Below are 15,337 nucleotides of genomic sequence, written 5' to 3'. Positions count from 1 at the left end.
CAGCTGACAGACAGCGGAGAGAGAGAGTAAGCATGCAAGTGATCAAATTAAAAGCCAGCAAGTGATGCGGTGATTGGGAAAAATTGCGACAACTTCTAACTATCGGCAGAACCTTTCTAAAGCGTTTATTTGTTTTGGTTTCGTGAAGGTGACGATGGTTGACCGATGAAATGGTTGCGTTGTGTCAATAAGTAAATGAACGACTAAAAATGCATTGATGTATTAAACCGCAAAATAAGTATACTCAATAGTTTGCCTTTGTTTTTTTTTCATAGGTTTTCATTAAATGAAGACAGATTAAGACTTGTCCAGCTCACTGACATCATTCAGTAAGTACCACTGAGCTCTTGACAGCAACTCTACTTTTGTAGGCTTATGAATGACAAAAGTGCATATCAAATAATTTTTTTTTTGTTTCATCAATTTTTGCATAAATGTTTAGGACCATAACAGGTTTCTACACTTGCTCTAGCAGCACATTATCTTAATTCCATGCTGAATTAGAAAGTATTATTCAAAGTAAGTACTGGGTTAACATCTTATCCGTTATCATACCATCCACAGTCAAGGTTTCTTGAAATAAAATTCACACATATCCAGAACAATTCCCATCGCGCTTACCTTAATTTATTAAATAATGACTTTTTTTTTTTTTGCACTGGATTTGCCTGTGTGTACTATCTCATATTGCGCTTCACTCTCAGGCACTGATTCGCTAGCTAACAGCCAATCAGAGTGGTCAGACGGCTGACGCCATTCTGCATACAGCACGCAATGGCTCATTCGTTCAAATGAAATCAGTCTCATTCATTTCAATCTAAAATGTACAGTGACGCAAAAGTGCCTTAATTCTTTGCAATTCTGAATTTTGCTTTTGCTTAGATTTTTTTTCTCGCCTGTATGAATGTGTGTGTGTGCAAGATTGGTCAATTTTATATCGGATGGTGCAATAAAAAAAACAGCGAGTATCAAGCAGTCTAAGAATATCCATGTGAAAATGGAATAAAAATATTCCCCGTATTTAACTTTTCCCCCGGTATGGTTGTGGCCTTAGCCACCCCTGGCCAGTTTGTAGCTCCGCCCCTGGTATAAAGCTGCTCAGACACAAAGCAAATCTGCTCTGTTGGCGAGGTTTCATCATCCGACATCTACAGTTGTCCTCATCATGTATTTTTGCTGCGTTTCCCTTCCAAAATAAAATTTCACTTGAAGTCAATAAATTACCTTCTGATATGAGAATGAACTCTCGACTGTATGTGGTGACTGAGGGGACAGCAAGGTGTGTATTCTCTAAGAAAGTATCTGGCCTTGAGATCTCTCACAGCAATTTATTTTTTGAGAGCGATGTTTTTTTTGGGGGGCATTATCATTTCATTCTCTGACTCACCTTGAAATGAATAGCCTTTCCCTCATTAGCGAGAGTGGAACCGTGGGGTTGTATTGAACACAGCCCGAGGTCACAACACTCAAACAAACCAAACCCCATTAATTTCAGGTCTTTGAGCTGCTGCTGTGCAGGGAATTGCGCCACATTGAAAACAAGACATTTCTCCGTTTTTCAAAGTGTCTTGTGGTGTTTTACATCATATAAAAAAACAAAAAAACAAAAGCCCACACTCTTAAAATATGTTCCGAGCAGCATGTGGTCTTTTGCTTCCAACGTGATACATTTTGAGGTTGCAATTTTCTCATTACTGTGATTTGCTCATTTCGACGCCTGTGGAGACTAATGCAGTGATTGTAGCATAGCAGTGTGAGATAAATGTATAAACTTAGATATGCTACTATTATGTATTCTATGATATCCTTGACGTGCTCTTCTTTAGAGTATGATTCAAGATTTATTTATTTATTTATTTTTTGCTGCCAACCACGAAGAAAACCCAGAGTGAGAATAGAAACTGTACCATCAAGCGTTTGTTTTGCCGCTATTTTGATAAGATATGAAGGTGCATGCATGAGTACAATTTGAAAACTGAAAAGATAGTTTACTTCTTATTTGCGGATTGTGACTCTTAAAATGACCATAATTTAATCGAGGTAAATACCAAAAATCATAAATATGAAGAAAAAAAAAATAATGTTGAGTACTAATATCACACTCAGACATAGGGGACGAGAGGTTCATTCTCAAGACTAAAAAAAAGAGAGCAGCACTGCTTCACATATGGGACATGCTGGATGACGTTTTTATATTGTCCAGTTAAGTCAAGAAGAATCGAGAGAACTTCATTAATGTAAATAAAAAATATTTACAGCAAGATACGCACAAAAGCCCGTTGCATTTTGAAATTAAGTTGTCAAATTATGTAGTTTATTTAAAAATGAATACATTCTATCCCTGATATGACATTTAGGGATCTATTTTCATAACCAGCGTAAGTCTGCAATGAGGTGCCATCAAAATCTGCGCAGGGGCAGACTCAACTTTGTTTTAGTATTTCCACAGAGTGTGACGCAGTTTAAGACAAGCATTTTGAACATTGTGAACACAGCCGACTTTGCCTTTCAAATCAGTCGGCATCATCCTTCCCATGATAGGAGAAACTGATTTTCTGGAGTCCATGCATAATAACTCGAAACAGAATACAGTGAGTGGATGACGAAGTTGGCCCGATAGCACGTGTCCATGTGTGTCTGCCTGCACATGGATCAAATTCCCCCAAATCACACTTTACTACCTATGCCAGTGCTGAGACGCCCATAAAGTTTAGTCGACTTTCAGCCATCAAATTGTCAGATATGCCGGGGTGTTCGTATGATCTCAGTAATGCTATATTAAAAATATACTTTATAGTTGCAACGGTAAATACGTCACTGGGAACCATAATAGATGCAAACAGATGTCAATGCTGCTCTTTTCATAGTTCAGATGTACGCGGTTGAGGAGGCAGCGGAGTGAAATGAACTGCAAGCCTTCATTAAAGAGGTTTTTACAAAGAACTCTCTTGTGATAAATATTTCAAAAGCAATATGACACACCAGCATCGCCTGCGTTTCTAATTTGCCAACACGTCGAAATGCACTTCAGCAACGCATTGCGCAACGGTTGCGGCATGAAACGGGGGGGAAAAAAAGTGGAACTAACAGGCAGATAACCTGTGCCACAGAGACAATCAAACAGACACAGATTGAGACAGAAAGTGATAAAACATCCGGGCAAGAAGTCATCAGAGTTGGGTGCAATGTGTGTTTGTGGGTGTGCGCGGGTGCTTTTATAACAAGGCCTGATGTAACGCCATGCAAAACGGCAACATGTGACGCTTATTTTAATTTAAATGTAGTTGGCTGCTTTTTAATACCATCTTCTATATATATATGTTGTGTGTATGGGTCGACTGTATCTGGCGAGTCAACGCTCAGTTTGAAATCCATTTGCATTTTGAAAAAAAAAAAAAAAAAATCATAGGACAGCCCTCCAAAACCATGGCGCCTGGAATATCCTTGTTGCTGAAATATGCAGCTCCTTCAGCTGCGCCATCTGTACTTGAAATCAATCTTCTGATTCCATAATGAGCAACGTGACTGCAAATAAATAACTCATAACTGCTCAGATGCCCCCCCGGGGCGGGGTGGATGTTCCTCAAACATATCTGTCAGGTGTATGTCTATTAAAGCTACCCGCAAAATGGAGCCGACTGTACCGATGGGATTTTTGCTGTTGTGGGATGTTTGAAATGAAAGAATTCAATGGATTGAGAATGGGAAGATTTCTGACTGTAGCTTTCGGGCTAATGCAAAAAAAAAAAACTCCACTGGGAGACAGGCAAGAGTAGATACTTGTAATGTATTGCGGGAATATTTCAGTATGCAGCTTTAGGAATTCAGTTTAAAGATAAGTTTAGACTTTCAGCCCTAATTTAAGAGGTTTCCCCAAGCCAAACTCTTTATTGAACATCAATAATATATGATTGATTCCCATTTCCTGATATTTGCTGAAGAACAACCGATAACGTTTAACATCAATGACGATCCTTGCCACAGCTAAATTCGATTCATCCCAATGTGAAATCTGTGTTCTGCCCGTGACACCCACTTTGATATCAACCTGAACGTGTCTGCGAAAGTAACACACCCGTCCGTCTTTGTCGTTCCTGCGCCGCGTTCCCTTAGTACTAACCCAACACTCCCCCCCGACTGCGTCTGATGTCCCCAGCCATCATTCAAATGGAATCCATTATCAGTCCTGTGTGGAGTCTGTGTGTGAGTTGGTAGTGCCTGCGATATCATCCAGGCTGTACATCTCTGTAGGTCGGAATCCACACGCAGACAAGGTCAGCGCTTTGCTCCTGATGGAAACGATCACTCTTTGACTACAAGGCGGCAAATCTGTGATTGATGCGTCGTTGTCGTCTGGCTCACTTTCGACCTGCTCTTAACATTTAGGCTTAGCTGAGTTAAATGCTTTCGCGCGTTATTTTAAATACAAATGAGAGCTATATTATTTCTCTGGTGTTGTATTGTTACACGGTTGGTCGTAACAAAGTACATTAACCATATTAGAATTACTTAGACATGTATTGGGTCTGCTTTATTTTGTCCTCCTCCCTTTAAAATGTTGGATGTGACCTTGAGTGTCCTGAAAGGTGCCTATAAATAAAATGAATTATTATTACAAATCATGCCGTTAAAAAAATAAAATAAAAAATAAAATTCTGCCATCCAAGCATTTCACCATTTACATATTGCTGGCCCTTTTTCAGTTCTCTATAATGATCTGTAATTTGTAAAAATATCACCACACACATGTGCCTAAACAATAGTATAGAGTTTTTGAAAAAAAAAAAAAAAAAAAAAAAAGTGAAATTGACAAAATTGTGACTCAAGAGGTTTCGGTCCAGCGCCGGCGATATGTACTTGCTGTCACCGAAGGCGGTGATCGTTAGTGCCGTTTATACTGAACAGCAACCATCCAAGAAGGCTGGGAAGGTGGTGTTGGAAAAACAAAGTCTTGTTTTTCTCCTCCACAAACACTTTTTTTCTTCGTCCAATCCTGATTCGTGTATTCTGTACGTCCTATTTATTATTTGAGCCTGTCAATATGGCAGCTGTGGAAACGGCCATTAAAGTTAGCTGTCGTATGGCATTTGCAGTTTTGTGCGCCATTAGTTGTTCCCACGGGACATAAGTCCTGTACATTCACAATAATTTCATTGAGAGAGCTGCACATTCTTTAAGATATGGTTGGAAGTTTTTTGGAGGCCTGCTTTTCCCATTTGTGCCTGCCCATACATTTATTTTTTTGCCAGGTATAGGGTATTCAGCTATATTGCTTCTATTCACCTGGAAAAGCTCTTAAAGTCTGTGTAAAGTGAACATAATATAAAGTATTTGCTTCGTGTTGCTATGAGTTTTTTTTTTTTTTTGCATTAGTCAAACAATATTGGGCAATTTGTTCTGTGTGTCAGGCTTTTTTCAATTTGTTAAAGGGGAGGTCAACCCCAAAAAGTTAAATGTTCTATGTGCCTTCTCTAGTCAAAATACGACATTCTGATTATTGCATTTGTGGAATATGAGCTAAGCAGCAAAATCCACCTGTTTTTTTTTTTTTACATCTCAGGGAGTGGCCATTTTGTCACTTTTGTTGACTGAAAATGACATCACAGTTGCACAGGGCTCATGACCAATCGTGTCGCTCCTGCTTTCTGGAGCTGAGCCATTACTGGTTGTTAGCTGATCCCGAATGTAATTTTCAGTCAACAGCAAATGACAAATTGGCCGCCATCTGAAATGTACAAAAGCTTAAGTCTTATTCCACAGTCGCAATGTTAATCAGAGTGAGGGTGCTTAAAATATATAAATAATTTTGGGAGGATGACTTGCCCTAATTATGGAACAGAAACATATCAGGATCAGAATTTCCCGAGTGCTAAGACTGAATAAGTGTGACATAATTTCCTGAGGGGAAAAAAACATAACATTTGGTGAAATTGAATGATTTGTGATACAGGATTTATGGAGTAGAAGCCCTTTTCCAGAGCAAAACACCTGGAGGAGAAAAAAGTAGCACTTCTCCTGAGGAGGACATGAGAGGTATTCTCTGTGTTGTGTAGATGTAAATTGGCCGAGGGAAATGAGGCAGAGTCTAAATAAGTGTGCGGGAAAAACACTTCAAACCCTGTGGCTTGTTGGTGCAAAAGCATGTCGTAAACTATATTCCAACTCAATCTTTGAGCAGGTGTGGGCTATTTAAAATGCAATTGTTGCATCTGTTATGCGTCTTGCATACTGTACGCAGCAGTACAATCCGTGTTATTGCATTTGTTTCATCCTCTCATCCATCCTTCTTTCTTCGGCTTCATCCGTCTCACTCACTCCTCACTTTTGCTCTCATCTGTTCACCATTTTGTTGCTGTTAGAATCTCCGCAGCAAAATTTCTTTATGGTAATGAAGCTAAGCCAGTAGTGCCAGTGTTGACGCTGCAGGATACTTTTGAAAACACTTAACTCTTCCTGGGGAAGTAAGGCATTTAGCACTCATGCCCCTCCGCCCCTACTCAAACCAATCATAAAAAAAAAAAAAAACACATTTGAGACATTGGTTAGCTTTAAGTCAGGCAAGAGGCTACAAAGTGCTTTGGAAATGTCTCTTAGAAATTATCTCATAAAAGGTTAAGGTTGTAAAAATCTTAACGAAGTCATTCACATGCTGCTGCTGCTGCTTGATTTGACAAGTTGGATACAACATGTTTTATTTAGCAAATTTTATTTATTAGTATATCCACTATCATTAGAAAAAAACGTACCATAAAGGCGGTCTCGGGTTATGAACGGCTTCCATTCTCTCGCAGGCGACGACGTAGCACGACTTTCCGCGTGAATCAGAATTAACGCTTTAATACCACCTAAATCTCGACCCAAAACGACCCGCATGTGCAGAAAAGAGACAACACCACACCAACTTTGTATTTACGGATGTAAATGTGGTCCAGCGTGTTGAGGCCACGGGCGTATCACCCAGGTCAGATTTAAAAAAACAAAAAAAACAAAAAAAAATAAATAAATAGAAAATAAAATAATAATAATAATCAGTAAATAAATAAAAAAAAAAGAATAAATTAATAATTAACTAAATCAAAATCAAGCCGTTCAGACCGTTGTAAATAAAATTCGATTCAGGCCGCATATGGGCAAAAAAAAAAAATCTCATATAGGTCGCAATTTCCAGCGAACCTTAAATGGTAGTAACCTTTCGCGCGTACAAAACAATAAGAGAAAAAGCCTGGATTTGTTTTGTTTTGTTTTTTTGCTGTTTGATTTTTGATTTTTTTCGTCATTCCTTTACCCTTTCTAATTGCCTAATATCGCCCTTTTGCACTACGCAAAATCAGCAAAGTCAGCCTGTCCAAATCTCAGCTTTCCATACAAGGCTTTTGGGATGAATGCACTTGATTCCCGTTTTTTTTTTTTTCTTTTTCTTGAATTAGGGGACATGGGTCGACAAGAAATAACAAGTGGAAGCACGAGAGAGAAAATATAACGACAGAGACAAGAAGCAAATAAATTGTGAGAAAGTGGTCGATTAAGATTCGCAAGAAAACACACTCCCAAAAATTGTCCATTACCGTAAGCTGTATCCTTTTCTCCAGAGAGGGAAAGGGGGAAAAAAATGAAGTGAGTAGACTATAAACAATTCCTCCACTTCAGGCTTATGAGTTAAGCACTGTCAGTAAAAATACCTCATTTATTCTACATTAACTTTCACATGATTCAGAAACTTTTTTTAGGTTAATGTGCTAAAATACGATGACAGGATGCTTATGGAGTCAAACTGACTGAAATATGACAGTTTCTGAGTTGAAGAGAAATGTGGCGCTTTGGGATCTTGTGATCATTAATCGCGTTTCCTAATCGCACACGTCATACTATTCTGCAGCGTTAAAAGAATTGGAAGTTGAAGATTTTGACTATTCACTTGATACGTTCAGGTTTGAACCTCAACTCCAGCCTTCTTGTTTGGAGTTTCCGCCCACATTCCAAAAACAAGCACATAAAGTTAATTGAACTCTCAATTGTCCAGACTCTAAAGAAAATGGATCGGAAGAAGTGGTTAATTACTGGTCAATTACCTTTTACACTTAAAAATATAATTTTTTTGTATTTACAGTTATACAATCTCCCTCATTAGAAATCCACGTTGCGTTTCCCTCAAAGACTTGAATCTGATCTCATGTTGGAGAAGCTCGCAGCGAATGAGAAGGAAATAACGGAGGGATGTAAAGCAATCACTAAAAAGGGTCAAAGAAGAACGGCCGACGTAAAGGAGCCAGTCAGTTGCTGTTTCTTCGAACAAACAGCCAAGCTCGACGACGCCGTTTATCGTTCCGGCCCTGTCAATCAGATACCCCTTGGCAGTGTTTATTGCAAACCAAGACTGCACAAGGCGTTGTTTAATGAAATAATGTCTTGAAGATTGGCGTTGTGCATGATTAGCCTAATGGAAGCGCATACGCGCAACCATCTTATTCCTTCCCTTCTTTCAATATGAGAAAATTAGCCCTGATTGCATGATAAGCACATTGTCGGCTTTGATCCTACCAGGATGTTCATCCACATACCACACCGGTGTCAAAAGAAATGCCCTGGGGCCGGATCTGGTCTGCATGACATTTTATGCGACCTGTGAAAGAAAATCAGGTTCAGTCAACTTGAGTGATTTAATAAGTAATGTAGAGATTGAAACTTTTTTTGTTAACCATCCTCTATTTAAATTAACTTGAACAAACTGTTACCGTTGACTTTTTAATTTAAAAATGACTTATTCATCATTTTGTCGTGTTCATTTCAATTTAATTTCTCAGCAAACCTCCAATGAAAGATGCGAGACCGCGTGATAGTTATTCCGACAGTGGACCAAATCCGTCATTATAATTCTGTTGTGACGGCCTCATGAAGTGGTTGCGGTAGCCGGGTCACTCGCTTTCACCCCACGCCGCCGTTGTGACTGTACAGCCGCCGATCATTGTGGCGTCGTTTGGAAGCGGCGTCGCGAGCTCATAAAGCTTTGAAGCACTCTGCTGCAGGCCTGCTGAGATTAGAAGGTGGCTGTTTGGCGCCTGGCTCCATTATTCATCGGCTGTTCTGCATTTTGTTTTGGAGCGAAACGCACACTGACATCAAAGGTAGAATAGAAGAGGGGAGGAACATGGCCCACTGTCTCCCAAAAAAAAAAAAAAAAAAAGAAATACATGTTGCATTTATGTATTTCATTATCTGGCCCTGTAGCAAGGAGAAGGAGAAGAAAAAAAAAAGGTGAACCGAGTGACGGAGAGAAGGATGCAGAGGACTGAGGCTGATTGCATTATCACAATGTTTACATTAAACCCCAATGGCTGAAAAGCCTGAGATGGATTAAGGCCGCTCGTGTTTTTTTTTTTCGAAGCATAAATGTGGCGAAGCAAGCTATGTTGTTGTTATCTTTTAACAGGATTTACCAAAAGAAAAGCATCCTGCTACCAAATTCTACTACATGTGTCATTGAACTTATGAATTCACCCCTCTCTTATGGACCCTGCATCATCGGAGGCAAATGTCGGAATACTTCCCAGAAGTCATTCATGCTCCTCGCAATGTCTGCTAGCACTGAATGGGTTATTAGCAATGTCTCTCCGTTCTATTGTGGTCATTAATACATGTCAGCTCTGTACAGTCCAACTCTTCACTTCATTTATCCCAGCACGCCTATTCAATTTAATCAAAACTGCAACGCACACGCACACGCACAAACTTTCAATGCTGACTTGTGGACTATGAGGGTAATTTCCTTACTCATGTTCTGCGATATGGGTTTTCTCTGAGAAATTAATTTACCAGCCTTTTACTTACAATGATTAATAGAGGTTATTTTTCATTTGCAATTGTGGTTTTTTTTTTTTTTCTATCTTGCTGACCAACACATTCTGTTGAATGTGTTGTGGAATAACATGAATACTTATTTGAAACAAATGGCATGTTTCTGAACTGTTGCACTTGAGTTGCAGTTGGTATTAGCCTGATTACAAGAATATTAAGGAGGTGCGTGACGATAAAGTTAACGGGCTGAGTCTGAGTAATGATTTGTTCTTTCCAAACAGCCCCTTAAAATGTTGTTGCGCTTACGCAGATGTGTTAGGAATGTTTTGATAGATTTAATGCAGTGCTTCTCAATTATTTGTGGTTAAAAAGAGAGAAATATAGAACAAATTACAACCGCTTTTCTTTTCATCCTATTTAAATATTTCCCCATGGTGTCTCATTGTATGTTGCGCTTCATAGCTCCAGCTCTGTGTGCATACATGCCCGGTTCCCCAAAAATAAAAAAAAAATTAAAAAAAAATGCACCCTGCGCACACTCTGATGAGCGCACCGCTGCCACCTACTGTAGTGAATTTCCATTTACACTATAATCTATTACAACACAACAAAAGTGACAAGAAAATGAAGCTTCATGAAGCCATTGTGATATTTTTTACTCCTCTAGATGGTGCTCTTGATTTGAAAACAAAGGCTAGTGCAGTTGAAATTGATTACATTTCCACTGCATCTATAAACCAAGAGTGCCATTGAGAGGCGCAAAAAGACTGACCGCAAGTGCTTCATGAAGCTTCATTTTACCATCACTACAAAAAAAACATATTCTGTGTAGTTACCTTTGAGACTTGTGAGTGGTTGTTGAGTCCTGTGAGTCCGTCCAAGGCAGGGGTGGGCAAACATTTTGATTGGTGGTTTGATAGAGGGGCCAGACCAGGAGCAGATGGATGGAGTGTTTTGGTAACGTCACCTAATTGGATAAAAAAAAATAGCTTTTAATTTTAAATGAAAATGAACAAAAGCATTACAACAATATATATGCCTTTGAAAAACCAGGGTAATTAGAAAATAAAACATTAACAAGGTTTATTCATTTAATTTTTTCAAGTTTGGCGGGCCGGATTAATACGTTTAACGGTCCTCATGTGGCCCCCGGGCCGTAGTTTGCCCACGACTGGTCCAAGGTGTACCGCATCTCTCGGTCAAAGTCAGCTGAGATAGGCACTTTCTAACACATGACCCTTGAATAGAATAAGCTATAGATGAATGGATGGATGTTCTATATGCTTTTTTTGTGGTTTGAAAAGTGCAATGGGAGCAGAGAATATATTGATGGTGCAAAGGGGAGAGGAGGTCTTGACTAATCCTCTGCTCAGGTGTCAGAAGAGTGTTAGACATTGTAAATACTAGGTCCCATGTTGCTCGCTACATTCAGCAGGAATGTTTACCAGTCAGGTCTGGGTTTTTTTTTTTTCATTTTACACCCTCCCGCCTTCATTCTACATCTGAAAGTGCCGAATGAAAGCAGCATTATGCTTTCTATTGACATTCATTGAGAGACACCTTCAGGGATTTTAAATTACTTTCACTGGCGACCTTCGAAAGCCTCCCTGCCCATACTGCGTCCCGCACACTCCATGAATACGGCAACAGAGCAACAGAAGCAGTTTTAGCAATTCAGCTCTTATTTGCTTGTCCACAGTGGCTTTACCTGCACTATCTCCTAGCCCAGGGGAGGGATTTAAGGCCAGCGCGAGGGGGGGGAAATGCATTTTCAAATACAAATCAAATCGAAAGCAGCGCATGGCCTTTTCATCTGAAGGTGTGTTTGTCTGTGTATAAACACATTTTTTTTTTTTTCGCACAGGGGATGATGAGGAAATGGTCCCTCTTTTGCCATAAGAGGCATATTACAATTTTGAATTGATGGACTTGTGGGCACACACACAGTTGATTCCAGTTTGGAAGTTTTTAGCAGATTTTTATCAAGCAAATATAACTATATATTATATATATATATATATATATATATATATATATATATATATATATATATATATATATATATATATGTAGATATATATATATATAGATATATATATAGATATATATATATTAGATTACATTTAATTATATTAGATTTAATTATTAAATACATTTTGGATGACACTCAGTAAAGTTTATATGTCTGTCCAAAATAATCTTATCTTGAGACGCCAATTTTAGGTTTCAGTTGGAGGTTGATAGTATCACTCGATACGAGAGACGACCTCCAGCACAAGCGCGGGCAGAGTTTTTAATGAATTATGTATTGAAAATGAAGTCGTACACTACCCCAAAAACAATCCAAAAGAAACAAAATTGGTATCAACCTTAAAATGCGATTTATTTATTTATTTTATTGACTACAACGTGCCTCCCCCATGCAGGCCTTATGAATGTACTTTGTGTGCTTTGACCCCCTGCATGGACGTGAGCAAATCAGTTTATGCTTCCGGCATGTCAAGGACTGTGCGTCTCTTGCGTCCTGATTTTAAAGGGACTGATTAGCGGTGAAGCAAATCGTCTGTGTTCACCCCCACAATGGCGCAACTACCCATTTGTAACGGCGCCAAGGAACGTCTGCGACGATTCCAAAACTTAGTGTAGCCCGCCCCTTCGTTTGACTGCACTACGAGCCAGATTTGCCCTTGACACGGATATTAAGCCCTATATGTCCACTTTTATTGAGGGAACTTAAATTTTGATGATGGCAAAGCTTTTTTTTTTAATTAATTATTATTATTTTTATTATTAAAGCAAACCAAGATCTTATTTTGTGAGCAAGTCTTGCTGCTCGTGTTCGCCCACCTGGCAGACTGTTCTACCTTGATACACCGCCAAGCTGGAGTTGCCTGGCGCAGCAATGGGGGTGTCCTTAGCGATGCGTTTTGTGGAGTGGCATATACCGATCGAGCCATTGAATGAGTCTCTCGGCATACGAAGATGAGAATAATAATTTGAATTCAATTAGTTCCTTTCAACGGGCTGAAAGATGGCTGCTGTCTGCAGGGATCTCATACTTTTACTTCCTAACTTTCCTCAATCCCTCAGTTTACGATTCAAACAAATCAGTTGGGAGATTCCTCTGATGTCGTGTGTCTGGGTTGAATGGAAAGAAGAAAGGTTTATTAGCTTGAGGCCATAGACAAAAAGAGGACGTAAATAAGCGTCTTACCTCTCCTCATTGTTTCTCTTCACGTCCTCCAGCTCAAGATAGTGCTTGCTCATCACTTAGTCAGTTGATTGTCTACGATTGTTTTGCTCTGAGAATAGAAGGCTCTGATCTGCGCTGCTTAGCATGGAAGCCTTCTCACGTCCTTCACTGTCCGCCTACCGCTCTTTCTTCTTGTTTTCATTATTCTCACTGTCTTGCTTTTTTTTTTTTTTCTGGAACAAGTTGCGCCCATCCTTTCTTCATCTTAATATCTCGCCGACCTGTCCGCCTCTCTGATGTTTGTAAAGCAAGGCAATTACACCCCAACCTCCCCTTCCTGGTCTGCAGCTTGACAGGGTTGAGCCAGACTGCTCATTAATATCACCTTCCTTTGGTGTCTGCCTTTATGCTTTGTCACAGCAGATTAAATGGAACTCAGTGAAGCGGCGTACAGTACGTATAGCCATCAGTGTTTTCACTAAAATGCAACTTAAAATAGAAATTCTGATTTCCTCAGAGAATCTCTGTGAGTTTCACAAGCTGAAATTCCCATCCTCCAAAATGATTGAAAGACAATTCTACGATTAATAATTCACAGAATATTCACTAAATTGCAAGTGCAACTGAATTAAGATTAACTCAACACAACTTGATTTATTTAGTGCTTTCATAACAGCTGCAGCTGAAACAAGGAGCCACTACTGAGCCATATTTAATATCGAAATACATGAAGATGAAAGTTCGTATTCGTTTGCCAGGACTAATGTGTGCGCAAAGTTTCCAGGGTTTTTGGACCCGTAAAAGCAGCATCATTTGTCTTAGCAAACGGCACATCGTGACAAAAGTGCGCGGCAAAATAAATAGATTTCAGTCACTTTTCTTCATAAACACTTTTAATATTTAGATCGAAACACCCAAAGTTTGAAGACGAGGTGATAAATTCTGTCAGAGGAGTTTGTTAAAATCTAATTTCTATGAAATGGCAAAACTGGCTCAAAATTAAAAAATAGTAAAAATGGCAAACGATGTTAGGTTTAGCATATGACTCCAAAATTCTTTTTTTTTTGTAGGTTGTGGGCAGATATATATAAAGCTCTCTTTTTTTTTTATATAGATTTAGGTGAAAGGTACAACTGAGAATGCTCCATTAAGGAGGAATTCTGATGAGCAAAATTTGATGCTCACCACCCGTCACACAGTAAGTTGAAAAAGTTTGAAGTCAATCGGATGAAATTTGTAGGACCATGGCCCTGTAAGTGTGCAAAAATGGTCCAAAATTGTACATTCAGATACTCCTAGCTCACTTCCTGTGCATTTTATGACATGGATACTAAAACTTTTTTGTTTGGCTGAGGGTGATGCACATGCCTCCAACTTTCCTTAGGCCTAGATCAAACATACCGGGATGCACACATAGACAAACAACCAGTTGAGGGTGTACCCCACCTACTGCCCGAAAACAGCTGGGATTGGCTCCAGCACCCGTTGTGAGGGGAAGCGGTACAGATAATGGATGGAAATAATTATTAAGGGTAATATTTTTAGGTTGTTGATGGTATAGTGCTATACCCACCTGACTTTGGTGCAGACAGAGCGAGTTTATTTCTCTCTCAGTGATGTTAATGTGAATGGGCGTCTCTGCCAATACTTGCCGAGTGTGACTGGACACCATCTTGAGGGTATAGACTGCTTTTCTCTCCCAAAGTATCTGAGAGAGGCTCCTGTTCACATCAACAGGATAGGCAGTCATGAAAATAAATGTGATGTATGGACGCATTTTTGACACAAAATAGTTTTCACATCTACAATGTTAACCAATCACGGCTTTGAAGCTCTTAGTTTTTAATGAAAACTGAATACAATATTATAAATAATTGATCTTTTGATTACCTCATCAGTCTTCTTTGATTTTGACTCGGCGTACATGCTGATTCCTAACTAGAGGCCTGTAGAATTTGGCCCTGTTGAAGTTTGGTCGGAGCGATCGAAGAAGTTGTGGGAGAGGGGGGAGCAGCATCGTCTGAACAGATGTTGTGGGTGTAATGAAGGAGAGTGCACCGATTTAGGTGCATCAATGTAACATTTTCCTGGGAGCAATTGTTGACGAGATATACTCTGGAGGACGTATTAGGAATTTGTTATCACTGTAAATTAAAAACTGAAAAGCATCGACTACAAATTAAATAATAAATAATCGCTGAGATTTTTATTTATTCATTGTTTTTTTTGTTTTTTTTTTACTTCCTCTGCCTTGACTGTTTTTATATCTTGGGGCTGAATCAGGACAGTTCGCTGCTATTTTTGTAGAAACCCTACCATCTAGTGGTCAACCCTGCTTACTGCAAATAGGTT

The 15,337-nt window shown here is 39.3% G+C and overlaps 1 protein-coding gene across 6 annotated transcripts in view; it reads left to right on the top strand.

Moving 5' to 3' along the window:
- rbfox3a (RNA binding fox-1 homolog 3a) overlaps positions 1 to 15,337 on the top strand; it is a 286,766-nt gene that overhangs the window by 75,773 nt on the left and 195,656 nt on the right. For 4 of the 6 annotated variants that reach the window (XM_088284866.1, XM_088284868.1, XM_088284865.1 and 1 more), the window contains one exon: positions 276 to 329. The exons of the other annotated variants lie outside the window; for them this stretch is intronic. The gene's annotated coding sequence lies outside the window, so the exon portion shown is untranslated. The remainder of the gene's footprint in view (positions 1 to 275; positions 330 to 15,337) is intronic. 6 annotated transcript variants of the gene reach the window in all.

The sequence above is a fragment of the Idiotropiscis lumnitzeri genome, chromosome 20 (assembly GCF_059441095.1).
Source record: "Idiotropiscis lumnitzeri isolate Australia: NSW breed Sydney's pygmy pipehorse chromosome 20, RoL_Ilum_1.0, whole genome shotgun sequence".
Lineage (NCBI taxonomy): Eukaryota > Metazoa > Chordata > Actinopteri > Syngnathiformes > Syngnathidae > Idiotropiscis > Idiotropiscis lumnitzeri.
This window is presented reverse-complemented; position numbering and strand designations above follow the sequence as displayed.